The 27337-nt window shown below is 48.0% G+C and overlaps 1 long non-coding RNA gene across 1 annotated transcript; it reads right to left on the bottom strand.

Annotated features, from left to right (window-relative positions):
- Positions 1–18399: 18399 nt before the first annotated feature.
- Positions 18400–25247, bottom strand: LOC142107331 (uncharacterized). Its single transcript, XR_012679943.1, has 3 exons — positions 25036–25247; positions 18781–18859; positions 18400–18682 (listed from the first exon to the last, which is right to left on the bottom strand). It is a non-coding gene; the product is annotated as an uncharacterized LOC142107331 (long non-coding RNA).
- Between the last annotated feature and the right edge of the window lie 2090 nt (positions 25248–27337).

Genomic DNA, 27337 nt, shown 5'->3' with positions numbered 1-27337 from the left:
ACGTGCGCCCGGTGTCCGCCATCAGTGGAGTGGGATTTAGAGGGTTGATGGAGGTATTGTGTCCCCGGTACCAAATCCCCTCGAGATTCCACTTCACTAGGCAGGCGATACCAAAAATGTACAGAGAAGTACGATCAAGTGTCCTCAGTGCTCTTAAAAATGCGGTTGTACCCACTGTCCACTTAACCACGGACATGTGGACAAGTGGTTCTGGGCAAACGAAGGACTATATGACTGTGACAGCCCACTGGGTAGATGCATCCCCTTCCGCAGCAACAGCAACAGCTGCATCAGTAGCAGCATCTACAAAATGGCTGCTCATGCAAAGGCAGGCAACATTGTGCATTACAGGCTTTAATAAGAGGCACAACGCTGCCAACATATTAGAGAAAATGAGGGAAATTATCTCCCAGTGGCTTACCCCACTTAGACTCTCATGGGGATTTGTGGTGTCAGACAATGCCAGTAACATTGTGCGGGCATTAAATATGGGCAATTTCCAGCACGTCCCATGTTTTGCCCACACCATTAATTTGGTGGTGCAGCATTACCTCAAGAGTGACAGGGGTGTGCAGGAGATGCTTGCGGTGGCCCGCAAAATTGCTGGACACTTTCGGCATTCAGCCAGTGCCTACCGCAGACTAGAGGCACATCAAAAAAGCTTGAACCTGCCCTGCCATCACCTCAAACAAGAGGTTGTGACGCGCTGGAACTCCACCCTCTATATGCTGCAGAGGATGGAGGAGCAGCAAAAGGCCATTCAGGCCTACACAGCCACCTACGACATAGGCAAAGGAGTGGGGATGCGCCTGAGTCAAGCGCAGTGGAGACTGATTTCCGTGTTGTGCAAGGTTCTGCAGCCATTTGAACTTGCCACACGAGAAGTCAGTTCCGACACTGCCAGCTTGAGTCAGGTCATTCCCCTGATCAGGCTGTTGCAGAAGCAGCTGGAGAAAGTGAGGGAGGAGCTGGTAAGCCATTGCGATTACAGCAAGCATGTAGCTCTTGTGGATGTAGCCCTTCGTACGCTTTGCCAGGATCCGAGGGTGGTCACTCTTTTAAAGTCAGAGGAATACATTCTGGCCACCGTGCTCGATCCTCGGTTTAAAGCGTATGTTGTGTCTCTGTTTCCGGCGGACACAAATCTACAGCGGTGCAAAGACCTGCTGGTCAGGAGATTGTCCTCTGAAGAGGACCGTGACATGCCAACAGCTCCACCCTCATTTTCTTCCACATCTATGGCTGCGAGGAAAAAGCTCAGTTTTCCCAAAAGAGGCACTGGCGGGGATGCTGATAACATCTGGTCCGGACTGAAGGACCTGCCAACCATTGCAGACATGTCTACTCTCGCTGCATTGGATGCTGTCACAATAGAAAAAATTGTGGATGATTACTTTGCTGACACCATCCAAGTAGACATGTCAGACAGTCCATATTGTTACTGGCAGGAAAAAAAGGCAGTTTGGAAGCCCCTGTACAAACTGGCTCTATTTTACCTGAGTTGTCCCCCCTCCAGTGTGTACTCGGAAAGAGTTTTTAGTGCAGCGGGGAACCTGGTCAGTGAGCGGCGAAGGAGGTTGCTTCCTCACAACGTTGAAAAAATGATGTTTATAAAAATGAATAATCAATTCCTCAATGAAGTACAGCACTGCCCTCCAGATACTACAGAGGGACCTGTGGTTGTGGAGTCCAGCGGGGACGAATTGATAATGTGTGATGAGGAGGAAGTACACACTGTAGGGGGAGAGGAATCAGAGGTTGAGGATGAGGACGACATCTTGCCTCAGTAGAGCCTGTTTAGTCTGTACAGGGAGAGATGAATAGCTTTTTTGGTGTGGGGGCCCAAACAAACCAATCATTTCAGTCAAAGTTGTTTGGTAGGCCCTGTCGCTGAAATGATTGGTTTGTTAAAGTGTGCATGTCCTATTTCAACAACAGACCTCTCAACTGCAGCTCATCCCTCCTCTGCGGGGATAATGTCTCCTGTGCTCTGACACGTCACTCTGTGTACTCTCAGCCTCAGGATCTGACACTACAGCTACCATGCCTCTTGTAGCAGCCCTCACTCCAGGGCCTCTTCCATGTGCAGTGTCCCCCTCTCTCTTGGGTTCACTATAGTGGCATGGAGTTCTCCCCCTCATCCAGGGCACACATTCCTTGCCCTGGCTCAGTCACCACGCTCAGACTTCCAGGCAATGCTGGGGGAGCCTGGGAGCTTCCACCCCAGGTCCCCAGCTACAACTCTCCTCTCCTGTGTCTTCTCTCTCTTTCTGACACTTTAAAGATCGTGCCTTTAAATGAAAAAGTAAGTCTTCATTGCACGACTATGTGCAAGTGCAACAGGGACATTTTTTTGGGTTTACAAAGTCAAACAATAACACTACGACCCTGTCTGTCTGGGGTCTGGCAATGACGAATTGTCTGGAGCATGTTTTGAGGAGGTATTGTGGCCCCGGTATCAAATTGGGTACCGGGGCCACCCCACTATGCAGTCCAGATACTTGTTTGGTGGAATTCCGACACGTGGAGGGTTTTTTAATTATATTGTGGCCTCGGTACCAAATTGTGTACCGGGGCCACCACACTACGCAGTCAAGATACTTGTTTGGTGGAATTCAGACCAGTTGAGGGTTTTATTATTATATTGTGTGGACCACTCTATCTATACCACACTACAACTCTATACCACTCTATTTCCTACTTTAATTCTATTTAATTCTATTTCCTACTTTAATTCTATTACTAATTAATTAACATAAAGAGGAACAAAAAAAACCAATTTTACCAAAAGTATAATATGACTTAGACTTACAAACACTACACTTGAAAGATCGTGCCTTTAAATGAAAAAGTAAGTCTTCATTGCACGACTATGTGCAACAGGGACAGTTTTTTTCTTTACAAAGTCAACTAATAACACTTGGACCCTGTCTGTCTTTAACATACTTAATGGGATCTCAATGACGAATTGTCTGTAGCATGTTTGGAGGAGGTATTGTGGCCCCGGTATCAAGTTGGGTACCGGGGCCACCCCACTACGCAGTCCAGATACTTGTTTGGTGGAATTCTGACACGTGGAGGGTGTATTTATTTTATTGTGGCCCCGGTATCAAGTTGGGTACCGGGGCCACCCCACTACGCAGTCCAGATACTTGTTTGGTGGAATTCTGACACGTGGAGGGTTTTTTAATTATATTGTGGCCTCGGTACCAAATTGTGTACCGGGGCCACCACACTACGCAGTCAAGATAGATAGATGCGTATCATAGATAAAGTACATTCAGTGGTGTGGGGCAAATTGAAAAATATTCAAAATGCACTGACATTATCAAAAACAAGAGGTTGTCACACGCTAAAACTCCAACATGTATATGATGGAGAGGATGGAGGAGCAGCCGTATGTGTAGTGTAATGCAGACCTGTTGAAGGTTTTTTATATATTTTATTGTGGTGCCCAGTGCCCACTCCTCTACGCAGTCCAGGTACATTTATTGGTGCGATTCATAAAAGTTCAGGGTTTTTAAGATATTGTGGTGACCCACTCCTCTACGCAGTCCAGGTACATTTATTGGTGCGATTCATAAAAGTTCAGGGTTTTTAAGATATTGTGGTGACCCACTCCTCTACGCAGTCCAGGTACATTTATTGGTGCGATTCATAAAAGTTCAGGGTTTTTAATATATTGTGGTGACCCACTCCTCTACGCAGTCCAGGTACATTTATTGGTGCGATTCATAAAAGTTCAGGGTTTTTAATATATTGTGGTGACCCACTCCTCTACGCAGTCCAGGTACATTTATTGGTGCGATTCATAAAAGTTCAGGGTTTTTAATATATTGTGGTGACCCACTCCTCTACGCAGTCCAGGTACATTTATTGGTGCGATTCATAAAAGTTCAGGGTTTTTAATATATTGTGGTGACCCACTCCTCTACGCAGTCCAGGTACAATTATTGGTGCGAATCATAAAAGTTCAGGGTTTTTAAGATATTGTGGTGACCCACTCCTCTACGCAGTCCAGAAAGATACCTTTTTGCAACGTTTTGGACTAATAACTATATTGTGAGGTGTTCAGAATACACTGTAAATTAGTGGAAATGCTTGTTATTGAATGTTATTGAGGTTAATAATAGCCTAGGAGTGAAAATAAGCCCAAAAACTTGATTTTTAAACTTTTTATGTTTTTTTCAAAAAAAATCCGAATCCAATACCTTAAATCCGAACCGAGACCTTTCGTCAAGTGTTTTGCGAGACAAATCCGAACCTCAAAAATAACGAAAATCCGGATCCAAAACACAAAACACGAGACCTCAAAAGTCGCCGGTGCACATCCCTAATTTATACCCACTGCCATTTGCCTCCCAGTAGCTTGACTAGTCCAGGTCTATATACCTAGGGTTGTCTGATTTTTTTATGTATGTTCAATTGATGCCATACCATATGTATGTATATAGAAATCAATGCCTCATAATATAAATACTGTGGTTTAATTGGAATATTTTATTTGTCTATATTAATGTATTTTTATGTATTTTAACCAGGATTCAATAAATTCTGATAAAACTAACATTAAATGTTATCCCACTAATTGAACCGAGCCTCTTGCTCACAGCCTAATACAAGATATAGAAAAATACGAATTGTGTTCAAGATAAAAGAATACAAATTTTATCATTAGCATTACACTTGGAATAATACATAAGTCAATGAGCGCTTAACTTTCAGTATATTATTAGTTCGTAGAGAGGGATAACCTGTGTTAATGCTGCTCTTGCAACAGTAGGGGTAGAGCACAACTCCCCCCCCCCTCCCCATTTTTGCCAAACACTCCCGTTAAACACACTACCACACAGGTGTAGAGAGTCGCATCTGGGCTCTCTGAACCTGCGCGGTAGTGTGTTTTTCACTTTGAGAAGGGCAGATGAGAGTAGGAGTTCCGGATATCCAACCGCCCAGAGGAGCATGAGCAGGTTAGTAACTAAGTGCGCAGTCAGCCTGTCATTTTAAAAGAGAAGGATGAGCACACTACATTCTTTATATATTACACTATGGTGCTAGCTGTCCTTCGTGGGCTGACCACTCTCCCTTTAGTGTCTGGTCTCGCCTCTATGATGGCTGGCCACACCCCCTCTGGTGGGCCCCTAGCGTTGCAGTCCTCCGGTGGGCCCTTCATGCCCCAGTCCGACACTGATTGGAGCGGTGTATCCGCCTCAACTGGGCCGCAATTTGTGACATGTGGCGAGTTTGCCTGTCCATGAACAATGTCTGTTGCTGCTGGAATGCGCCAATAGACAGTGCCATTTCTCTGGCTGGGTCCATACTTTCAGGTGCAGGTTGGTGGTGTGATGGTTCAGCAGGGCCAGGTGAAACTTCCTGGAGGCCAGACACAGGGGCATCCACTGTTACCAGGGTGATGGTCGTTTGATCCTCTGGCTCAGGGGACATTTCCAGGGACTCCGTCTGAGGTGGCTGATATAAGGAGAGCCCTGTGTATGAAAAATGACGGTAAGTATGTAGTATATAATATGTTTGTATATTGCATTCTGAACACTGGATAGGAAAGAATATTCTTTAGCAACTACAGATTCTTTCACAATGTTTGCATTCCTGATTTCTAGTCCTATGCTACCTGCTTACGGATGCACTTATTATCCTTTTAATACCCATAATCATTTGGACTGTGTAGTACATGCTGGGTTATTTTGACTAAACTGCATGCTATAAAAAGTGGAGATGTTGCCTATAGCAACCAATCAGATTTTAGCTGTCATTTTGTTGAATGCAATAAATAAAGTAAAGGTATATTCTGATGGGTTTCTATAAGCAACATATCAGTTTAGTAAAATGTAGCCCTAACTTCTCATTGCAAACAATAAAAATAAAAAAAATAAAAAATTGACAGCAACATTTGCACAAAAAATCAATTAACTCCATTATTTCTCTCCTAAACAGAAATCACGCACCTGCTTGCTCGTCTGTGCCCGAATCTCTCGCTGAAGGTGGAGGTGTAGGTCTGGCACTGGGACTGAACTGCGGTCCTGGCGATTCTGGATGTATTAGAAAAAGCATACAATGTATTTCCAGAAAAAAACAATTTCCAAATATACTGTTTATTGCACAAATGTGTTTGCAATTGTTTTATTTTTTTTTTTGCTATGAGAAAAAAAACCCTTTACAAACTAATAGAGTAAAAAAAAACACTTTTAAAAAATAAAAAGAAAAAAAAAAAAGAAAAAAGCATTTAAAAAAGAAAAAAGCATTTAAAATACTGTTAGGGTAAAAAAAACAAATAACTCACCAACTACTTGGTGGGGCGAATCGGTGTCCTGCACATTTATGCCCTCTATAATTTCAGCCGGCATTATCTGGCGCAGCTCCTCCTCGTACGTGGTGTACTCCATACGAAGTGGGGGGCCACCACCCGTGCGCCTTGTCGACCTCCTTTCCTGGGCCATCTTCTCTTTAAGCCTCCTCTTAATATCAGAGAAGCGCTTGCGGCAGTGTGCCACTGTCCGCTTCAGTAGGCCCACCGCGTTCACGGCCTCACAGACTCTCCCCCACAGTTGGTGACGCCGCCTTAGAGGAGTCCGGGCTGCCAGGTTCCCTAGGATGACCTCGTAGCAGGGAATGATGTTGTGCACCAACACACAATTCTCATCATGTGAGAAGCGCACATTCCTCCCTGTCTTGGTCTTCCTGCCCTGTCCTGTCTCCTCAACCTCTCCCTCTCCCTCCTCTGACCCCTCAACCTCCATCTCCCTCTCCTCAGCCTGTTCTCCCCTCCTATCTCTGGACATTTTTACCCAGAAGACAGAAAAACACAAAACACTGAAGGACTTACAAACACAAAGAACAAACTACACTACCTACAGACACACTCTCCACACAGTCACACACAAGTAACACAGACAAAGGACAAGTCAAATACAAAAAATACAAGACAGAAAATAAATGAGAAAATAAATGTACAAAACAGGAAAAAACCACAGGACTACTCACACTTCAATCAGATATCGCTCCACCAATCCACCAAACTCCAACTCTCACCAACTCTCAGCAAACCACTATCCTCCAAACTCCTCTCACAAAACTCCTCTAAACCCTATCAGAGAAAAAAGTGTCAGGCCAGTGGTTTATATAGGGCTTGTGATGTCAAATCTCCTGAGTTTGAAAATAGCCAATAGTAACAGGCCAGGAGACAGGTGTAATTTTTAAAAAAACCGCCTTTATGTGAGAGCGGTACTCCCGAAGAACGTCTCAAAGGATCCCCTGTAATGGGGAAAGGTTCTCACCTGATCCCGAGGGTCGCTATGGGCGGGACCCGTCAAGTGCAGGAGGCTTCTGCTGCAGTCACGGTCCCTCCTGCGTGCGAGAGGAACAGAGGCACGAAAACAATGGGGGAAGTGGAAGGGGGTGTCCGGAATGCCGCCCAGGACTAGAGGGTTACTCAGCCCCGCTTGGCGACTCTCCGTTTTATTCTGGCCAAGCCACGCGGCTCCAAGAGTTCGGGGTAGAGAACGTTCTCGCCCGAACTCCCTACTCCCCTCTGGGGAGGGCCACAAGTGTGGGGACAAGACTCACTCCGCCGGCGGTGCGCCGCGAGGTATCACAGTCCCCACCCGGAACCGTCAGTCTCCTGCCGGCGTGCGGGCGGACTCCGTTTTACCCCACGAGGCACCGTCTGCCCTGGAACCGTCAGGCAACCTTGCCGGAACTCAGGCCAGACACCCCAATGGAACCGTGGACGGCTGTGACCAACCCCGGAACTCACCAGGGCAGGGCTGTACTGCCCCAGTGGAACCGCGGAACGCCCGAACCGCCCTCGGAACTCAGAAGGGCTGTGCTACACTACTTCCAAGGCACCGAGGGAGACCTGGATCTCTCCCAGCCCGCGAAGAAGTCGTGCCACACCGCCGCCCAAGGATCTGCCCCACCAGGGCCTACACGGAAGGGGGAAGGGAAAGGGGATAGACAATACTTACCGGCTCGGGAACGAGTTGAGTCCACCCGGCGATCAGTCCCAACACACCACTTTCCGACCCCTGCAGGGAGACACAACACGCCCCAACCGCCCACTACACCGTACAATACCCCCCAATACAATACTCAATTGACAGTACAATACTCACAATACAATACTCAATTGACAGTACAATACTCACAATACAATACTCAATTGCACAGTACAATACCCAGGACACTATTAACACGGAAAAGTGTAATATCAAAGCAGAGTGTGTGTGTTCTTGTCCTACTCTGCCCCAAGGGTGATACGGTTAGGAAAAGGGAGAGAGGGAACAAAGACCGACTTCCAAGGCAGGGCCTAAAGCCCAGGGGTGACCTGAGGGCCTCGCGCCCTAGGGAATCTACTCAGGGCCTGGTGCCCTATTGGGTCTAACGGGAGCTACCAAATGGAAAGGCAGACTTAAGGGACGCCGGCAGAAGGCCCTGGGCCCGGGTAAAGAGTGTCCGATAGGATGCGGGCGTGGGCCCGGGAGGGGTGGTCCCCACTGGGGTCTTACCTGGTCTAGGTCCTCCGCTCGCGACGTCAGCGTAACTCCTCTTCGGTCCTGCTGCTGCTGCTACTGTGGGTGCTGCTGCTGCTGTGGGTGCTGCTGCTGCTGAGGGTGCTGCTGCTGCTGTGGGTGCTGCTGCTGCTGTGGGTGCTGCTGCTGCTACTGTGGGTGCTGCTGCTGCTGTGGGTGCTGCTGCTGCTGAGGGTGCTGCTGCTGCTGAGGGTGCTGCTGCTGCTGTGGGTGCTGCTGCTGCTACCGTGGGTGCTGCTGCTGCTGCTGCTACCGTGAGGGCTGCTGCTGAGGGTGCTGCTGCTGCTGAGGGTGCTGCTGCTGAGGGTGCTGCTGTGTCCAGACGTCCTTCCTCCAGCTTCACTTCCCGCCGAACAGCCCGCTTCCCACGTGGCCGCCGACGATATTCCCGGGCCAGGCGCTTCCCTATGACCTCATCACGGCCGGGAGCCGTGATTGGTCCGTGGGCGGGCGCCGTGATTGGCCCGCGGCCCGTGTGTGGAGCCGGCGTCTCCACACATCCCCCTACGTTTCCCATTGCAGTCCCTGCAATGACGGCTTGGGACCAATCGAAATGCGGATCGGCGAATCGTGGGGCCGGAACGCCTCGATTGCTCCTCTGTGACTGCCGAGGCGCCATGAGTCTTAGCGGAGAGGAAGGGACAGGGCGATCCGGGTCCGTTTGCGTCTGGGGGCCAAGGGTGGGGGTTTGTAGGTTTGTCGCCTCCCATCCTACGTTTCCGGGTGCTTCTGCGAGGTCGTCCGATCTTTTATCTCGGGGGGAGCCCGGCAAAGCTGGTCGGGGTACCTCCACCCACCCTTTCTCGGTTTCACCCCCTGGGCATGGTGCGGGTCCCAGGATTTCCGGAACCGGGTCCTCTGCTGGGGCCTGGTGGAACAGGCAGGGCCTCAGCTTGTCTCGGTGTAGTATTTTCGTGAGTCCGGGTACCTTGGTGGACTCAACCTCGTAGGCGGGGCTTTCTGGACTCAACCGCCGCCGGACCACATAGGGGGCGGTTTCCCATCTCTCTTGTAGCTTGTCTGCCGGTTTAGACACGTGGACAATGACGCGCTGCCCTTCTGTGAAGTCCGGGGGTGCCTTTCGCTGGGCGCCATCATGGATCTTGGCTTCGATGTGGTGTTTGGCAAGGCTGCATGCGATCTTCAGCCGCCGCCGTTGCTCCATGACCCAGGCAGGACATGTCCATTGCTCCTCCTCTGCCGGTCCCAGAGCCAGCTCTTGCATGTCCTTCCCTGCTCGGCCAAACATTAAGAAATAGGGTGTGTACCCGGTGGTGCTATGTACTCGGTTGTTGTAAGCCCACGTAAGATCCGGCACCGCGGCTGGCCAGTGGGTCCGCTGTTCCTTTTCGAGGGTTCGCAGCATCTAGATTAGGGTCCGATTGAAGCGCTCACACCCGCCATTCCCTTGGGGGTGGTAGGGGGTAGTCCTAGACCGGCGTATCCCATACATGTCGCAGAGTCCTTGCATGATGCGCCCCTGGAAACAGGCTCCCTGGTCGGAGTGGATTCGCTCCGGGCAGCCGTACTTCCTGATGAAGTCTTCCACGACGGCCGTGACGGCGGATTCAGCCGTCTGGTCCCGAGTAGGGGTCACGACGGTGAACTTGGTAAAATGATCGGTCATGACCAATGCATACTGGTGTCCGCGGGTAGACTCTCCGATAGCCACGTAGTCGATCATGAGGAGCTCCAGGGGCCGTCCCGACGAGATGGTGTGGACGGGCACCCGTTGTTGGGTGGGTTTGGTCACGCCACATCTTCGGCATTCACGGCACACTTGTTCCACTAACGTTGGCAGCCCTGGCCAATAGAACCGCTGTCTTAGCCATTGGGTTGTTTTCATGGCCCCCAGGTGGGCGCCTCGAACATGGGCCTCCTCGGCCAGGCGCCGCGTGGTTTCGGCTGGCACCACAATCTGCCACACCGGCCGTAGTTCGTGTTCCAAATAGGCGCGGCGTCGCAGCACGCCCTCGTGCACCGCCAGCTGGTTCCAATGCTCCACAAGTTTCTGTTCGCTCACCGGCAGGCGCTTCCTCTCCCCCCTCGAGGGCCAGTGTCCCTGCTGGCACCACTGGAAGACCTGGCGTATACCGGGGTCCCGTTGTTGTTCTGCGGCCCAGTCTGGCATCTGGTTGGCAAGGAGGGTGGCGCATATTCTGGCGTCTAGCGGTGTCTTGGAGACCATTTTGTGAAACCGCGTGAAGTTTGGGATTTCCACTTCTTCCTCTTCTTCGTCTTTGGAGTGAGTTGTCATGACCACTGGGAATCTGGAGAGTGCGTCGGCGTTGCCGTTATTCCGGCCGGGGCGATAGCGGAAGCGATGAGAGAACTTGGCCAAGCGGGCTCGCCACCGTTGTTCTAAGGCTCCTAATTTGGCCGAGTCCAGGTGCACCAGTGCACTGTTATCGGTGACTACCTCCACCTCCGCGGCCGTTAAGTACTCCGCAAATTTTTCGGTCATGGCCCACACGACTGCCAAGAACTCCAGTTTGAAGGAGCTGTAATTGGCGGGGTTTCGCTCGGAGTCGTGCAAGGTCCGGCTGGCATAGGCGATCACGCGCTCCTTACCATCCTGTATCTGGGCCAGTACTGCTCCTAGCCCTTGGTGGCTGCCATCCGTGTACAGGATGAACGGCTGGCTGAAGTCGGCGTATGCCAACACGGGGGCGCGGGTAAGTTCCTCTTTTAGCTGGGTGAAAGCAGCCTCGTGGGGGGCATTCCACGCCTCCACTCGGGACTTGGCTCCCGCAGGGCTTCCTCGGAGCAAGTCAAACAATGGTCCGGCGATCTTGGAGAATCCCTTGATGAACCTGCGGTAATACCCAACGAGGCCCAGAAACGCTCGAAGCTCCGTGATGGTCGTGGGGGCTGGCCAATTGGTCACCGCGGATACCTTGTCCTGGGTGGGACGCACTCCGTCCCGCGACACCACATGGCCCAGGTACTCCAACTGATCCTTCAGCAGATGGCATTTCCTTGGCTTGAGTTTCAGCCCAAACCGTTCCAGTCGTTGGAACACCAGGTCTAGGCGGGCTAAGTGTTCCTCCAGGGTGGATGCGAATACGATGATGTCGTCCAGGTAGATTAACAGGGCTTCAAAATTCAGATCTCCGAGGCAGCGCTCCATGAGTCGCTGGAAGGTGGCTGGCGCGTTGGTTAACCCAAACGGCATTCGTTGGAATTCGAATAGCCCCATGGGTGTAATAAACGCCGTCTTTGCCCTGTCCTTCTCGGCCACGGGTACCTGCCAATAGCCGCTTGCCAGATCTAACGTAGAAAAGTATTTGGCCCGGCCCAGCGCCGCGAGGGATTCCTCTATGCGTGGTAATGGGTATGCATCGCGCACGGTGCAGTGATTAAGCTTCCGATAGTCCACACAGAACCGGACAGTGCCATCTTTCTTCCGCACCAGGACGATCGGTGCCGCCCAGGGACTACGGCTTTCAGTCACCACCCCGTTGTCCAACATCTGACGCAGCATGGTCTTGACCTCCTGCTACAGCTTCGGGGGTATTTGACGGTAACGTTCTCTCTCCGGCACGGCCCCGTCCGTATGGATCTCGTGCTCCATTTGATCCGTTAGCCCGAAATCGTCCTCGTGTCGGGAGAACACTCGCTGTCTTCTCCACAGCATCGCTTCCAGTTGTTGGATTTCGTTCGGCGGTAGGTCACCTTCTGAAACATCCATGCTTTCACGGATTACCCGTCCGTTCCAGGTGGAGGTGGGTTGTTCCGGGGGTGCTACTTGGACCACCATGGTCCAAGGTCTTTGGGGGTCGGGGAACAACGACACATCTTGAGTGGTTTCCACCTCTTCTCCGGTGGTTGGGTGGAGCAAGGCCAGCAGGGTGTTGGGCGGTATTTTCTGTGGTTGGTCGCCCATATTGCAGAAACGAACGGGGACTCGTCCTTCCCGTATCCTGACCAGTGCACGGCCAACCATTGGCGTCCTCTGGTTGCTCTCCTCCGTCCCGCCCGAGGATACTGGTTCGAGGAGCACCTCCCGGCCTTCGAGCCTCCGCTTGGTCCCCACCCTCATCCACAACAGGAGCTCCTGCCGAGGGGGAACGACCACCTCCTGCCGATAGTTCGTGCGGATGGATCCCAGGGGAGTAGGACGGCCTTGGGGAAATGTTGGGACTCGCAGGCGGTTCACCTGCTGTAGCGCCTGTTGTACCGGTCGTTGGACCCCCAGTTTCTTCCAGTAAGCCGGACCCCTCTCGGACCACAGCATATGGTCTAATCCTCGGAGGATGTTCATCCCCAGAATCACGGGGCCATGTCGTAGTTCCGGGCTGTCTATGACCACAATGCCCTGCTTCCCCAACGGGCGCCCGTAGAGCTCCACCTCCATCCACACGACTCCCACTACAGGGATGGGTAGATTATTGGCGGCCGTGAGATGAATCCAGTCCCCCGTCTGGGCCTGTTGTAGATGTTGATAGTTCTTTTGGAAACAGGCCGCTGTCATCGTGGTGACCTGGGACCCGGTGTCTAATAGGCAACGCTGGTTGTGACCCTGGAAGCGAGCCACAACTACGGGACACTCTCCTACTAATTCAGCCGAATTAACAATCAGTCGTTCTGAGTCGGCTTCCCTTGCGGTGGGTCCCACTACCGCAAGGGTTTCTAGTTTAAAGTCGGCCTGGGTGCGGCGTTGGGGCAATTACGGGCCAGATGTCCCACCTGCCCACATTGCCAACACCGGGGCCCGTCCGCTGGGCGTCGCCGTGGGGCGTCCCTTGGTTCATTCCGTGGATACTCTCTATCCCCGCGGCCGGACGGTATTCCCTCGATCCGCTTCTGCATCCGTCCCATGTCCTCCTTCATCTGTAGAATTACGTCCGTCAGGTCTCGGATGCAGCTTTCCCATGGTGCGGCGGACGCTGGGATGGGGGCGCGGACCTGCTGCACGGCCACGGTGCTCGGGCCGCTGCCTGTATTGTCGTCCCGGGCGATGACCGTGGTTTGTGCTTGATGGAAGGTCATGCTCGGCAACAATTCCAATCGGTCCTGCATATAGGTTCGCAGGTGCTCACTACGTAAGCCGTTGATAAATTGATCCCGTAGTACGGTATCTGTTTCTCCCAATACCTTAGTGTCCTTTTTCTTTAAATTCGCCAGCAGGCCTTGGAGGGCTATAGCGAATTTGGGGATGGTCTCCTCCTCTCGCTGAAATCGGGTAAAAAAACGTTTGCGCAGGGTCGCGGTGGTAGACTTGTCCCCATACACATCGCTTAAGACCCTCAACACATCCGCCAAAGTCTTTCGCTGTTCAGGCTCACATAGAAGTGCGGCCTGGCGGGCATCTCCCTCCAAGGCGAGCACGGCCACTTCCGCTTGCATGTCTGGGGGCACACCATATAGCCGGATGACCATTCGTAACTGCATCTCCCAGTCGGCTAACGTTATGTTCGTACCGTCGAACTTCGGTACGTGAGAAAGAGCTGCCCCTATCGCTACAACTCGGGAGCGCTCCGCCGGCTCCCCTACCGGTTCCACGTCGCGTGGGACGTTCCCGGCGGCACTAGGCAGATCCTCCTCGCCCGCCGGCCTTCCAGACAGCCGGCCCTCTGGATCGTTGTTGTTGCCCGTGGGCTCCATAGTTACTTGTCGGGATCCTGCCGACTACGCCAAATGTGAGAGCGGTACTCCCGAAGAACGTCTCAAAGGATCCCCTGTAATGGGGAAAGGTTCTCACCTGATCCCGAGGGTCGCTATGGGCGGGACCCGTCAAGTGCAGGAGGCTTCTGCTGCAGTCACGGTCCCTCCTGCGTGCGAGAGGAACAGAGGCACGAAAACAATGGGGGAAGTGGAAGGGGGTGTCCGGAATGCCGCCCAGGACTAGAGGGTTACTCAGCCCCGCTTGGCGACTCTCCGTTTTATTCTGGCCAAGCCACGCGGCTCCAAGAGTTCGGGGTAGAGAACGTTCTCGCCCGAACTCCCTACTCCCCTCTGGGGAGGGCCACAAGTGTGGGGACAAGACTCACTCCGCCGGCGGTGCGCCGCGAGGTATCACAGTCCCCACCCGGAACCGTCAGTCTCCTGCCGGCGTGCGGGCGGACTCCGTTTTACCCCACGAGGCACCGTCTGCCCTGGAACCGTCAGGCAACCTTGCCGGAACTCAGGCCAGACACCCCAATGGAACCGTGGACGGCTGTGACCAACCCCGGAACTCACCAGGGCAGGGCTGTACTGCCCCAGTGGAACCGCGGAACGCCCGAACCGCCCTCGGAACTCAGAAGGGCTGTGCTACACGACTTCCAAGGCACCGAGGGAGACCTGGATCTCTCCCAGCCCGCGAAGAAGTCGTGCCACACCGCCGCCCAAGGATCTGCCCCACCAGGGCCTACACGGAAGGGGGAAGGGAAAGGGGATAGACAATACTTACCGGCTCGGGAACGAGTTGAGTCCACCCGGCGATCAGTCCCAACACACCACTTTCCGACCCCTGCAGGGAGACACAACACGCCCCAACCGCCCACTACACCGTACAATACCCCCCAATACAATACTCAATTGACAGTACAATACTCACAATACAATACTCAATTGACAGTACAATACTCACAATACAATACTCAATTGCACAGTACAATACCCAGGACACTATTAACACGGAAAAGTGTAATATCAAAGCAGAGTGTGTGTGTTCTTGTCCTACTCTGCCCCAAGGGTGATACGGTTAGGAAAAGGGAGAGAGGGAACAAAGACCGACTTCCAAGGCAGGGCCTAAAGCCCAGGGGTGACCTGAGGGCCTCGCGCCCTAGGGAATCTACTCAGGGCCTGGTGCCCTATTGGGTCTAACGGGAGCTACCAAATGGAAAGGCAGACTTAAGGGACGCCGGCAGAAGGCCCTGGGCCCGGGTAAAGAGTGTCCGATAGGATGCGGGCGTGGGCCCGGGAGGGGTGGTCCCCACTGGGGTCTTACCTGGTCTAGGTCCTCCGCTCGCGACGTCAGCGTAACTCCTCTTCGGTCCTGCTGCTGCTGCTACTGTGGGTGCTGCTGCTGCTGTGGGTGCTGCTGCTGCTGAGGGTGCTGCTGCTGCTGTGGGTGCTGCTGCTGCTGTGGGTGCTGCTGCTGCTACTGTGGGTGCTGCTGCTGCTGTGGGTGCTGCTGCTGCTGAGGGTGCTGCTGCTGCTGAGGGTGCTGCTGCTGCTGTGGGTGCTGCTGCTGCTACCGTGGGTGCTGCTGCTGCTGCTGCTACCGTGAGGGCTGCTGCTGAGGGTGCTGCTGCTGCTGAGGGTGCTGCTGCTGAGGGTGCTGCTGTGTCCAGACGTCCTTCCTCCAGCTTCACTTCCCGCCGAACAGCCCGCTTCCCACGTGGCCGCCGACGATATTCCCGGGCCAGGCGCTTCCCTATGACCTCATCACGGCCGGGAGCCGTGATTGGTCCGTGGGCGGGCGCCGTGATTGGCCCGCGGCCCGTGTGTGGAGCCGGCGTCTCCACATTTACACAAAAGCGCCGTCATTTCAATCAAAAGCGCCATGTTCTATTCAAAGCCGCCGGCGGCTTTGAGCATTACATCCCGCCGTTACATCGCCGGCAGCTTCAAATTGAAGCTGAAATGCGCCCATTAGTAAATCCGGCTGTTTGCAATGCAAACACGCCGGAAAACCGCCGCGATGCATGGCGGCTTGAAGCCGCCATGCATCACGCCTGTTAGTAAATCTAGCCCCAGGTGTTTTTTTTTCCTGTCTCTACCTAGATGATTATGGAGTACTCATTGTAAGGGCTGCCATGGAGCTATATTCATACTCATTGTGATTGTGGGGTTGGTATCAATAGCACAACAAAGATTGGAAAGGTGCAAATAATTAACAAGAATATCTAGGCACAGTATAGTAAATAGCAAGTGTACAATAACGTCTTTAATATCCTCCTATTTTACTTATTTATTAAGCTGTTATTTTCATAGTTTTTGCATTCAATAATAAAAAAAATAAAAACAAAAACACCAGACCAGAGTGTCAACTGCTAACATATCATAAAAGGCACTTTGGACCTTGAGGCTGTCGGCTATGAGAACTGTTTGCAGGAAGTTCAAGACTTCAGGGTTTACCAAGTTAAATTATCAAGCAGCACACTATGTTCTGAAAAGTTTTAAATAAATTCTTCTAATTATTGGCTTTTGCAGTACTGCATTAAGTATTAGGTAAAGTATTATCAAATCTGGAATTTATGGCAGTATTGTTATTAGCCTTTATTTATATGATTCCACAAGGTGTCCAGTGTGCCATACAGATTACAAACAATAATACCATACAAGATAAAAACAGCACAGTACAATAAACGAGTAACACTATATGATTCTCACAGTTTAATGTACTTTTTAATCCTTGGCCCAGTCTAAGTATATACATCAAAGCATTGATGTATTATGTATTTTTATTTAATGTTAACAGTTACATCTTGCACGTGCTATTACTAGCAATATTGTATGTATTAAAAATATAAAGACATATTGGGCTAGATTTACTAAGCTGCGGGTTTGAAATAGTGGGGATGTTGCCTATAGCAACCAATCAGATTCTAGCTTTCATTTATTTAGTACATTCTACAAAATGATAGCTAGAATCTGATTGGTTGCTATAGGCAACATCTTCACTTTTTCAAACCCGCAGCTTAGTAAATCTAGCCCATTATGTGAAAATATCAGGACAGCAAAAACCATTCTGCTTGAGTTAGCTAAGGTAAATACCATTTGTCTCAAAGGTCCATTGTTATGAGGTGTGGCATAGATTTGGGCTGTTAGTAATCAGAACAATGTCTGAACAACTTTTAAGATAGTTATCTGGCAGCCCAATGTGTCTCCACAGTACTATACTGGCTGAAATAGGACTGGGAAATGTATCAAAATGTATCTCAGTCTTAAATTGTGTAAGACTGCAGATGTTGCAATGTGTCAAATGTCTTAATATTTCACACAAGAGTGAAGTATCATGTTATTCCCTAATGTAATTTTGTAACCCTTTGTTAAGTGTATCCAGCCAAATAGCAAATTCAGCTAAGCCACTCCATTGTATAATCAAGGTAAAATAATCAAGGTTTTCATCTAATAATCGGGCAAATCAGCCGTCATACAACCATTCGGTCGGAAGTCTGGTTAGTGTGTATAAGGACACGATGGTCTAAAGTCGTGCCGATTGTCGGCTCATTTGGTTGGTCGTACTGTTTAATATTTTCCAACCAATCCACCTAACGATGTAGTGTGTATAATTTTCCGATCGATCCACGACGAAGTGCCGATAGTTCCTCGAGATGCAACTCCTCTGGGGGCATTTATATGTTAATTTCTGATGCCTGTACCAGTCCCACGTGGTGTGGTGTTCGCACGTCACTCATTTTGTAATTAGTTGCTTCTAGCAGTAAAGCCATAGCAGGTGTCTATTGCATTAATGCATATGTCTGCCAGTTTAATTATAAACCTTTGTCAGTATAGTCTTATAACAAACAAAGATTTATTAATGTGTATGGCTTATGTCTTCCTCCTTAATTATAGCTATGTGTCACATGATTGTAAACTCAATACACATTAATAAAAAGGTTAAATATGTCTATTACATTGACTGCATAATTAAACACATTTTTGTATATAACATAAATGTGTATTGTGTATGTGTGTTTCCTATAGATGTGTATTTTATTTATGTCTGGTTTCATATTAGTACACCTGTGTAAATTGTTCTGCATCTTGTACCTGTGTTCTGTAAAACCCTTTACGTGTACATTTAAAATGTTTTATATTCAAACCTTTATTTACTTGTTTATGCATATCTTTGTAAAATACACCAAATAAACCACACATTGTACATCCAACAGATTTATTGTTGAATTATGCTTCAAAAAATAAAGTGAAAAAATAAAACGTTTCAACATTTTTTTATTATTATTCTAAAATTTGACTTTTTATTGCTGAAAGAGCCTAGTGGTTTGTGGCATAAGTTTCTGAAAAAAACATCTGACGTTTTTTTCTAGGTTTTTGATTTATTATTTTTTTTACATCATTTATGTTTGTCCTCAATTATTCAAAGCATTCGTCAAGCTTTTCCACCTTCTCTACCACGCCCTGCAAAGGACTACCAACAGTCTTTTCTCCCTCAGAACTTTCGTCCGATATAACAATGGTATCTACGACAAAAGGAAAAAAAAAGTTTAGCATTTAACTTCACTATCTGCAATAAAGTTTAGTTCTTTTCCAACACCACCTAAAGTCTCAATGTGCTCACCTTCTACACTGCTCGTAATAACTTTGTTGTGGTCCCTCTTGTTGCATCTCTGCAAAGGTGCCCTTTACCTCCATAGGTTCTGTAAAACAGGTGCCATTTTGGTTATTATAACGGTATACGTTTCTCGCTAAAACATTTTACAGTTTCCACATGTGGCTTTAAATACCTTTTTTAATACATCTTTTTTTTCTTCTAATTAGGTATCTATTTTTTCAGCATTAATAAGTGTGTGTTCAACTTTATCATATTCGGTACCTATGCAGCATGTCATTGTGCATTCTTTTTTATGGAAATACTAAATTTTTAATATACTATATACTATTCTCAGTCGTTTATCTACAGATTCACTCGTTCAAGCAGTCAAACTTACTTTTTTTTTTTTTGCATCAATATTTGTATTCAATATTTTCAAAAATATATGGGGTACAGAAAAAATATATGGGGTACAGAAAAAATAGAGGGGGGAGAATAAAATACATACAGAGGAAAAAACACAAGGATTCCCCACGCAGGGGGAAGGGAATCACTCAATTATGATAAGGCACACAATATCGACAATATGTAATTAAGGATAGAGAAATACAGTAATACATACTAGCCTTCATTATGACTGTCTGAAGATGCCTCCACTATGGGAGGAGTACCAGGGGATGGGAGCTGATCAGTGGGCTGTGGGGATTCTATAAGGGCCACTGGAGAGTGAGTTGTCGAGTAGTTGGGGGTATCCCGGGGAGCCCCGGGGCCTTCTGGGGTGTATACATGGCACCTGAACCATCTCATGATAGGGGCTGATGCAGATGAGGAATAGGGCATATCTATTGTTTCCATCTCAAAGCTATACTGTATCTTAGAAATTATTCGGGTAATGGTAGGGGGTATGTGGGACTTCCAGTTTTGTGCTATTGTCGCTCTAGCAGCTATCAATATGTGGCCCAATAGGTAGTAGTCCTGCTTTGGAATGGATGCCGGGTAAACATGTAAAAGAGCTAGGGCTGGATCTGGAGCAACAGGAGTCTTTAAGATGGTTGACATCAAAGCAAATACCTCGCCCAACAGTGGCTGAAGCACCGGACATGTCCAGAAGACATGAAAGATATCTGCTATTTGGGCACATTGGTGCCAGCAAAACTTGGCCAGAACCTATGCAGCTGCTCCGGGGTAAGGTACAACCGATTGATAAGTTTGACCTGCATCTCTGTATGGTTGATGCATTTAGACATACGATGGGAGGTGACATAAATTCTTTCCGATTGCTGCTCAATGAGAGTTAGATTTACATCCGTTTCCCATTGGGTTTGTGCAAGAGTTTTGGTTGGGGGGATCAGGGAGTAAATGTAGTGGTACCAGAATGTTATTCCACCTCTACTACTGCTCTTCGTCAGTATATCCAAGACAGACGATAGAAGCGAGATGAGGGAGTGGGGGGTCTTAGAGACTGTTCCGACCCAATGTCTGATTTGCAGGTACCTGTACGTCTCTGATGCTGGCAAACTATAACGATCTTGGAGATGAGAAAAGGGAAGAAAGAGGCCTTGGGCAAACAGGTCTGACAGGGAAGAAATCCCTCTATCTTTCCAAACGACCAGGTTTAAATCTGAGATTAGTTGGCATTCTGCCTGCAGGAAGAGATTGCGTGATGGGAGTGCAAAATCGGTATGCAGCCCAATGATCCTATCCCACACCTGCTTGGCATCCGAGATGGACCGTAGCCTGCACACAGCAGATGGACGGGCAGACCTGGGTGTCCAGAGAAGGTCCAACAATGGGTAGCTAGGGCACAGGGCTCTCTCCAAGTCTACCCATGTCTTTGAGGAGTGGGGGAGCGCCCAATCCCGCAGGTGGCTCAATATGCTGGCCTCTTGGTAATAAGTTAAGTTAGGAAGCATCAATCCCCCATGTTGTTTAGATAAAACCATGCGTTTATGGGAAAGGAGGGGGCGCTTCTGACGCCACACATATGACATCATTAACGTATGAAAGCGAGCCATCGATCGTTTAGGTACTATGTATGGAATAGTGCTAAAAATATACATTAATTTAGGTAATAACATCATTTTGAAGACAGCTATACGGCCCAGCCAGGAGACCTCGAAGTTAAGCCAATTCTTGGTTAGGGAGGAAAGGTGCAAGAAAATTGGAGTGAAGTTGCTTTTAAATACTGTGGATAAGGTAAGGGGGATATGTATACCTAAATATGGCAAAGAATCCTTTACCCAGACAAGCGGAAATTTCTTCTGCAAAGACAATAGTGAAGATTGCGGTATATTAATAGGTAGAGCCTCAGATTTAGTAATATTCAGTTTATAAAATGAGGCCGAACTGTAATCGTCTAGGATGCATTTCAAAAGTGACAACGAGGTCTCCGGACTGGTGACAAACAGAAACACGTCATCTGCAAATAAACATAGTTTATGTTTATAGGAATGAAAAGTAATACCTGGTAAATGAGAAGCGTGTCTGATTGTATGCGCTAAAGGTTCTATGGCCATAACAAACATCAGGGGAGAGAGGGGACACCCCTGCCTTGTTCCATTAGTAATATGAAAGGGAGAGGATAGGAAACCATTACTAAATACTCTCGCCGAGGGTCCCAACAAGCTCCTCTCTGGTCCCAGACAAAAGATCAACCACATCTAAAATGCGCCGCGTATTATCTGACGTCTGGCGGCCCAATATGAAACTCACCTGATCCGGGTGGATTAGCTGAGGTAATAAGGGGTTCAGACGATCACCTATCAACCTAGCATACATTTTTAAGTCGGTATTAAGCAATGCTATGGGTCTATAATTCTTACAATGGGAGTGATCCTTACCAGGTTTAGGGATTGTTATTATTTGTGCTTCCAACATCTCAGCAGGAAAGCTACCCCCCGTCAAGACATTATTATAAAGATTGGTAAGAAGCGGGGCCAGTTCCGATTGAAATGTAGTGTAAAAAGCATTCACGAAACCATCGGGGCCAGGGGCCTTGTCCCTAGGGAGGCGCCTGATAAACTCCTCAACCTCTTGCTTAGACCAAGGGAGATTAATCAGCTCCAAACTATCGGGGTCCAATGATGGGAGATTAAGGTTGTAGAGGAAGTTAGATATGGACAGTTCTGATGGCTGTACCGTGTCTTTGTCGTCACGTAAATTATAGATTCTAGTATAGTATTTGGCAAATTGATTTGCTATATCAGCGGGGTTGTGGATCTTATTGCCCCTCAAATCATGGATAGTTTTTATTCGATTTCTAGCTTGCTTACCTCTGAGTTTGCGAGCCAAAAGGCGACTAGCTCTGTTGCCCGTAGAATAAAATTTCTGACGCAGTTTAGTAAGGACTGATTTCATACGGGAAATAAAAAGTGTATTAAGCTGTTTTCTAACATCATTTATTTCTTTTTGAAGGGCTTCAGTAGGGCGTGTCTGGTTCTGTGATTCTAGAGTATTTAAAGTTGATTCAAGCGTATGCTGGCGAAAGAGATATTGCTTTCTCAAACGTGCGCCTATTTGAATGGCTAATCCTCGCAAGACTGCTTTTAAAGCACACCAATGAGTAGAGAGAGAGATGTATCTTCTGGGTTATTTATCTGAATGTATTATGACAATGCCTCCGATAGACCGAGCCTAGCCTCCAAGGAAGTAAGTAGATAGGCCAGCATCCGCCACGGCCTCGGGGGGATTTTAGTAAGATTCAAGTTCCAGGTCCACTCTATCGGGGCATGGTCTGACCATGTGATGGGGTGGATATTAACTGTATTGGTGTGTTGTAGTGTCCATTTGTCTGTCAGAACCATATCTATTCTAGAATATGTGTTGTGTACACTAGAGTGATATGTATAATCCCGTACATTTGGAGATTGGACCCGCCAGACATCATAGAGATCATATTCCACCAGTAGCTTACGAAAGGCTGTTGAGGGACCTAAAGATGGATCTGGCCTGACGATTTCAATGGTCTAGACTTATCTATTTAAGTCAGATTGAAATCTCCCATCAGTACCAGGTGGCCTCTACGTACTTTCTGTATCTCTTCCCATAATAATTTAAGGAAAGGGATTTGGCGGGAGTTAGGAGCATATAAAGAAACTAAGGTCACCTGTTTATCCTCTAGGAGTCCAACCAAAATTAGGAAACGGACAGATTTGTCCTCTATTTTTAACTGTAGATTAAAGCATACACGAGCACTGATCAGCACAGCCACACCATTCCTTTTGAATGAACTATTAGCAAAGTATCCCAAGGGATATCTTGGGTCTCTAAGTTGGGGAGGGGCACGAGATGAAAAATGTGTTTCTTGCAGGGCTATAACATCTGCCTTACATTTATGGAATGTAGTGAGCGCTAAATGGCGTTTATTTGGGGCGTTAAGTCCCTTAACGTTCAGGGAGTAGAACCGATCCATGAGTTATGGAACCTGAAATAAAGAAAGATATCGCTAGTAAACCTGTTTTATTTTTATAACGTGTATTGTGATTGATCCAAGTGAAAAGGGAAACCAGGGAGGAAGGATTCAAAAGAGAAAAAGAAGAAAAAAACTGAACTGACCCGTAGCATGGGGTCAGAGCATTTGCTACAGAGGCAAGCGTGTGGCAAACTGGGTACCATGTGGGGAGGTGGTGGAATGAGGATAAGATCCCACCCATGTAACACTCAGAGAATGGTAAAAATGAAAGAGCATCAACAGTAATATAGCAACCATATAATAACAGATTAAACCTATTGATACACTGTAAAAAAAACAGAGAACAAAAACCATATTATGGCAGTGCAATATTAACAATGCAAAGAGGAGTGCGCGCCCATCAGAGGCACCAGGCCATCCGCTGTGGCACCCCTTTCCTTGCATGGCCATAACTTATCCTTAACTAAACCTGCTTGATACATTTCGTAACTTATGCATCAAGATTTATAGAAAAGCACAGAAGTACAAACAGAGGATATTAAACATTAGGCACAAAGAATGCTAGTAATTATACTTATCAAGCCAGAGGTAGAAGTTGCATAACTTTACAGGTTTAACCACAACATTGGACCTCAGTCCTTAGGAACGCGAGTCCTTTCTGGCTGGAGAGGGGTCTTGCTAGAGGCAGTTCCAGATGAAAGAGGTATGTGCCATTCTTCCAAGAGTTTGATGCCGGCTTAGAGGGAACAAATAACATACGAGGACTCCTCATATCGCACCAGCAGCTTAACCTGGAAGCCCCAACGGTAAGGGATGTCATTCGCTCACAGGGCTGCTGTTATTGGATAGAGAGCTCTTCTTTGGTTGATGGTGATAAGTGACAAATCTTGAAAGAGCTGCAGGTCCCCCACAGTGGACGCATTGGATGGGTCTCGAGCCGCTCAAAGTATAGCCTCGTTGATGTGGAAAAAATGACCCCGGAGAAGAGTATCTCTCGGAAGATTCCCCAGCACAGATTGAGGACGTGGAAGGCGATGAATTCGATCAATGAGGAAGTCCCTGTCATCCCCCGAAGGGAATAGCTTCTTGAACAAAGAAACTGCATAATCTTGTAAATCTGCATTGGAGACAGATTCTAGGATGTCACTAATCTTAATATTATTTCTGCAGGAGCGGTCTTCCTGATCCACCATTTTACTTCTCAAGAAGGCAACCGAAGGGCAGTTAGCATCTGGTATAAGGTAGAATGCAGAACACGCGCTGTTAATGGAGCATCCAGTGCAGTATCTGTTCCCAGCTCAGAGACAGGAGGACATAGAGGGGAAATCTCTGGCTCCTTGGCCCGGGACGCTGGGGGAGAATATCTTACGATAAAAGGTGAACTTGACGCCGACTTTGGCTTTGGTTGAAACTGATTCGGTGGGGCCAAGACAGTAGGCTTAATCTTTTTATGAGCCATGACAGACTGTCCGGTATGTAAAGCCAGCTAGATTTGAGGGTATACTTCGCTTAATGACTGGTTGCTTAGAGTGTCACACTAGGTGGGTATCCTGTATGTTAATTCAAAGAACTTCCATTGTTATGCCAGGGAAATACCCGTGCTACATGAAAAATACAGAATTATTCTCAGCCTTGTGGTGACAGGAGTGCCAAGGTATTCTACAAAGCACTCTGCAGCTGCAATATTACACTTGACCAGCAGGTGGCAGCAATGACCCAGCTTTGGAATGCAGGTATTATTTGTGTATTTTCCAGCTCGTCAGGTACAACACATAGGCACAGTCACAAAGAGACCCACAAAACCGGCACAAAGTCCCTGCTGCGCTACTCAGGCGTCAAACAGCGTGGCGCAAAAGCCCTCCAGCACTAACCTGCGGCTGACAGCTATGTGGTTGCCAAATCGGGGCTCTGGATGATGGATTTGGGCCGAGACACCCACTGATAGGCCACGCCCCCACCGGAAGTGTCTTGACTGGCTCCACCACCTGCACACAAGGCCGAGGATCGAGACCGGAAGTAGGCCCCCTCCGCGGGTCTGTACTCGATGGGGTGAGCCGACTGACAGCCGCCACAAGAAGGAGGCAAGCCTACCCGATCTTGACATGGGCGTTTATTTCAGTTGTGGACCAATCAGTTGTGGTACCTGTACAGAATGGAGCATTGTGGGTCAAGGCCATTCGTGTATAATAATTTTGTGTTTGGCAAAAATGTCAATATATTTAACCCCTAGTGGTCCGAGAAATACGAACTGATAATACAAGCGTTTTACACCTTACATCCATTGCCATACAAGGTAAGTTGTGATTATTCAATTTTTCTTGTACTAGTGTGCTTACCATAACAAATGCATAAATATATATTTTGTGAATGTTAATATGTGTATATGCAAAATAATTTGGTTATACTTATTAGTATTATTTATGATACACTAGTACTAGTATAACTATAGTGCATTATAATGATTTTTATATTGCGAACAAAAGATGATCATAACTAGAGATGCTCACTGACCCCCGTGTTTTGGTTTTGGTTTTGGATCTGGATTACCTTCGTGTTTTGGTTTTGGTTTTGCAAAACCGCCATTGCATGTTTTGGTTTTGGTTGGTTTTGTTTTGCTATTTTGTTGGAAAATCACTTTTTTGCGGCATAAAGTAACCAAATTTAGTGCTCCACCTGTTTCTTGGATAAGTAAGGTAATTCTAAAGATAATAAATTAGGAAGAAAACAGTTTAATCCCTGGTAGGCCATCCTTAATTCTGCACACAAACCTGATTGTCTTCCTCTCCATCTTAGCCTATTGGCAATGCAGCCATCGTCTTTGGGTGTATATTACACCCTACACTTCTAGTTAAAGATCTAAAGAAATGGACAAAGGCAGTTTGGTTTCTGTCTGCAGCACCCCCCCCCCCCCCCATCCACTTGTAGTAAAATAGAACAAAAGAAGCCTGCATAGACTGTAGAACTAGAAATTTGAATATACAAAGAAATGGACAAAGGCAGTTTGGTATCTGCCTGTATCAGATCCCCTCTCCACTAGGAGTAGAATAGAAAACTATTCAGCCGTTATATAATATAGAATATAAATAGAAATTGAGAAAGGCAATTTGGTGTCATTTGGTGTCAATTGGGATTCAGAGCAAACATTATCCTCCAATGGCTTTGACGCGTAACAGTAGTTGTGCACCAATTGTAGGCTCGGTAACATTTTTGGATCTGCCACTAATAGAGAAAGGTGAAGGCCTTATTCTCTCTTTGCCACTGCGTGTGTAGAATGGCATGTTGGCAATTTTTTTTTTATCGGCACTTAACTTTTCCTCAGTTACACTTCTTTTTCGCTTCAACACAGTACTTTTTTTTTTGGGGTGTGTTTTTTTGACCGATTTCAAAACACTGTAGTTTGACATCGCCTTTCCCAGATGACGTACTGGGAACACTACCATCAGGACTGGTGAGAGAACCTGGTTGCTCATTCTGCTCATATGTGGACTGCTTTGAATCCATTCTGAGCCCAAAGCACTTGTAGTGCTACAAATTGTTTCAGATACTGCTGCCAGAAATATTAATGCAAAAGAATGTGGGACACCCCAAAAGGACTTGGGAGTGCTAAAAATTATTTTTAAAATCTGCTGACAGATAGTACTTTTGACAGCCAGAAATATTAATGCAAAAGAATGGGGGACACCCCAAAGCACTTGTAGTGCCAAATATTGAAAAAAAAACAAAAAACTCCTCTATCCTCCTCTCTTCTCTATCGATTGTTATCAGAATTGGAATCAGAATTGTATTGTCTGTCCCTGCTCTAATCAGCCTGTGACTACACCCTGCTCTCTCCCTCTGTCAAATGGCGATGGATTGCTGTGGAGGCAGGTATTTATCATTTTCAAGTATCGCGAGAACCGAGCCCTGAGATCCGACAACGTCACAATGACGTTCGGCCTCGATTTGGATTCCGAGCGGGCGGGAGATTACCGAGCCTGCTCGGCTCGGTACTCGGATAGGCAAAGTTCAGGTGGGTTCGGTTCTTGGGGAACCGAGCCCGCCCATCTCTAATCATAACTCTTTCTTTTTATTTTTAAACAGAACCTGAAAATGTCATATGACCGCAATGTGGAGCTCATGAGGGATTTCATTGAGACGTATAGGGCGCACCCCTGTTGTGGAAAATCAAATCAA

This window comes from Mixophyes fleayi, chromosome 1, assembly GCF_038048845.1.
Source record: "Mixophyes fleayi isolate aMixFle1 chromosome 1, aMixFle1.hap1, whole genome shotgun sequence".
Lineage (NCBI taxonomy): Eukaryota > Metazoa > Chordata > Amphibia > Anura > Limnodynastidae > Mixophyes > Mixophyes fleayi.
This window is presented reverse-complemented; position numbering and strand designations above follow the sequence as displayed.